Consider the following 2,757-nt stretch of genomic DNA (forward strand, 5'->3'; position numbering starts at 1 on the left):
GAACTCCAGACAATGTGTGTTATGGCTTGGCAGAAGTGTCCAGAGACTTTGCCTGAGGCTAAGGTTAAGGGTGGTAAACCAATCAATGTTGCAGAAGAGATTTCAAGGCAGTGTAATGTTGGGGCAGTGGCACGGCTGCTGTTGGGGCTTTTAGCTGGGTTTATGCATTGGGAATCACGAGCAAAGAGCCCAACAGGATGATTTAAAAAGTTTTGAGTTTGGCCAGAAAGGAAGCTCCGGTAAAGCTGAGGCTTGCAAAGATGGAACAGAGGGGAAAGTGGTCCCTGAAAAGACCAGCAAGAAAAAGTCAAGTATTTCAGAAGAAGACAACAGAGAAGATGGCCCGAGGACCTCACGAGAACCAGCAGGACTTCAGCCTCTGCAGCCTCAGAGTTGCGGAGGTGAAAGACTTTGCTCTGAGAAGAGAGCCTCACACCATGTTGCAGGAGGCAGCCTCGGGACGTTGTTCCTCAGGATTGGGGTCACAGGCATTGGACCCCTATAGCCAAGATAAGGAACCTGTGAATGTGAAGCCACAGGTGCAGTGGAGACCTCCAAAGTTTGGGAAAGCCAGGAACCTAGACATCTCAGGAAAATGACTAAGCCAAGAGAAAAGGCGGGGAGCTACAACCACCGGCAGTGCTGTAGGGGCGGAGCCACCCAAGCCCTTTGGAGCTCACATCCTGCCACAGGCTGCCTGGGGTGCTGCACCTGGAAGTACAGGATGTAACGTGTGCCCTGTTGGATGCTGGACTTGCTTTGGTCCCATTCCTTTGTATCGTCCTAGTTGTACCTTTTGAAATAGAAAGTTCTGTCTTGTGCCACTGTGTGTTAAAAGTGTTTAACTTCCTTTTCCTTTGTACAGGAGCTTGCAGCTGAGAGTTTGCCTAAATCTCAGAGGAGACTTTTGACTTGGGACTTTTCAGCAGTGCTGAAACTGTTGGAACTTTGGCAACTCTTAGAGATGGACTAAATGCCTTTTGCATAAAGGGGTGCGCAGGAGCCTTTGAGGGCCAGGGATGGAATGTTACGACTGTGTCTAGGTGTCGCTCCAAAGCCTCATGCAGTCATAGGTGGGGCTTTGTGGAGGTGCCTGGGTCTGGAGTGTGTGATGCTGGAATCGAGGGTCTGTGATTACTAGATGAGTCTACTGATTGGTTTGGCACAGTTCTGGATAGCATCAAGGCTGCCCCATCCTGGGTGTGCTACCACCCTAAGGGCAGGTAGCTTGGATAAAATATAAGGGACAGAAAGAGGGTCACTGCTGGTTGCTTGCTGCCTTCTGCCTGCCTGCTCTGCGATGCCCCTCTGCCATGCTACCCTGCCTTGAAGACATCCAACTATGGACTGAAACCTCTACAAACTGTGAGCTAAATAAGCCTTTCCTCCTTTAACTTTGGGTGTCAGGTATTTTGTCTCAATAATGAGAAAAGACAACATTTGCCAGCATTCAAAGGATAATCTTGATTTTAAAAAATAAAGTGAAGTTTTCATAATCTGATATAGGAATAGGTATATTAAAAACCTATAGCAAATGTATTTAACCACAAAAAGTGATAAACATTCATTTTTAAATTGAGAACAAAAGCCAGGCATGGTGGTGCACTCCTGTAATCCCAGCACTCGGGAGGCTGAGGCAGGAGGATCGCTGTGAGTTTGAGACCAGCCTGGGCTACATAGTGAGTTCCAGATCGGTCTGAATTACATAGTGAGACCCTGTCTCAAAAAAATAAATAAATAAAATTAAGAACAAGGATGCTGTGGATTTAGTTCAGTGGTTCCATCACCTGACTCACAAGCTCAAGGACTGAAGCTCGATGCCCAGAAAAAAAAAGTGTTCAATAAAATTAAGAAAAAGGAAAGGACATTCAATGTCATCATTTTTATTAAACAGTATATTGAAGGTCTTGGCCAGTATAATTAAAGAAGAAAAATAAAATAAAATTTCAGAAAGAAAACTGTCTGAATTTCCTTTCTGTGGCTCCTGTAATAAAACAACAAAATTCAGTGGCTTCAAACAACACCAGTCTGTTATCCTGCAATTCCATATTCCAGAAGAGTAAAATCAAGGTGTCCAGAGCTCTAGGGAACAGGGGCAATCGGTGTCCCACCCTGTCCAGCACCTGTGCCGCTGCCTCCAGGGCTCCTGGCGCCTCCCTCGCTGGTCTGCTATCTGCAGGTTCCCACAGGCAGCCAGCTCTCGGCTCATCCTCCCTAACCTCCCTCTTCACAGGGGTCCTGTGACTACACCAAGCGCACCGAAAAGACCAGGACAAGCTTCCCACTCTAAGGCCGGATGGCCAACCCGTCACCATTCCACCCGCAGCCCCAAATGCTCTTTCACACACAGCACAACGTATGCACAAGTGCCAGGGATTCAGGCCAGGCCTCACCAGGCAGTGAGAGTCTGCCTACCATTCTGTGATTACACACAGGTGTTTTGGTGATGTAATACTAAGCCAAAACGAACTTCAAATCACTAGATTCTGTAATATTGCACTACCATTTTTTTTTTTTTTTTTTGGTACCAGGAATCAAACTCGGGTCCTTGCACTTCTGAGGCAGACAGCAGAACCTCTGAGCTATATCCCCAGCCCAGATTCTATAATATTAATGTCTTCTAGGAATTATAAACAGCATACATAGCATCACTACTTTTTCATAAAATTACTTTAGGATTTCTTACCTCACATGTTCTAATAGCAGAATATATAAAGTTCTTATAGTAACACTTATTGTTTCCTATATTATATATAT

This window comes from Fukomys damarensis, unplaced genomic scaffold (assembly GCF_012274545.1).
Source record: "Fukomys damarensis isolate Sample0158 unplaced genomic scaffold, DMR_v1.0_HiC HiC_scaffold_25, whole genome shotgun sequence".
NCBI classification, from domain to species: Eukaryota; Metazoa; Chordata; class Mammalia; order Rodentia; family Bathyergidae; genus Fukomys; species Fukomys damarensis.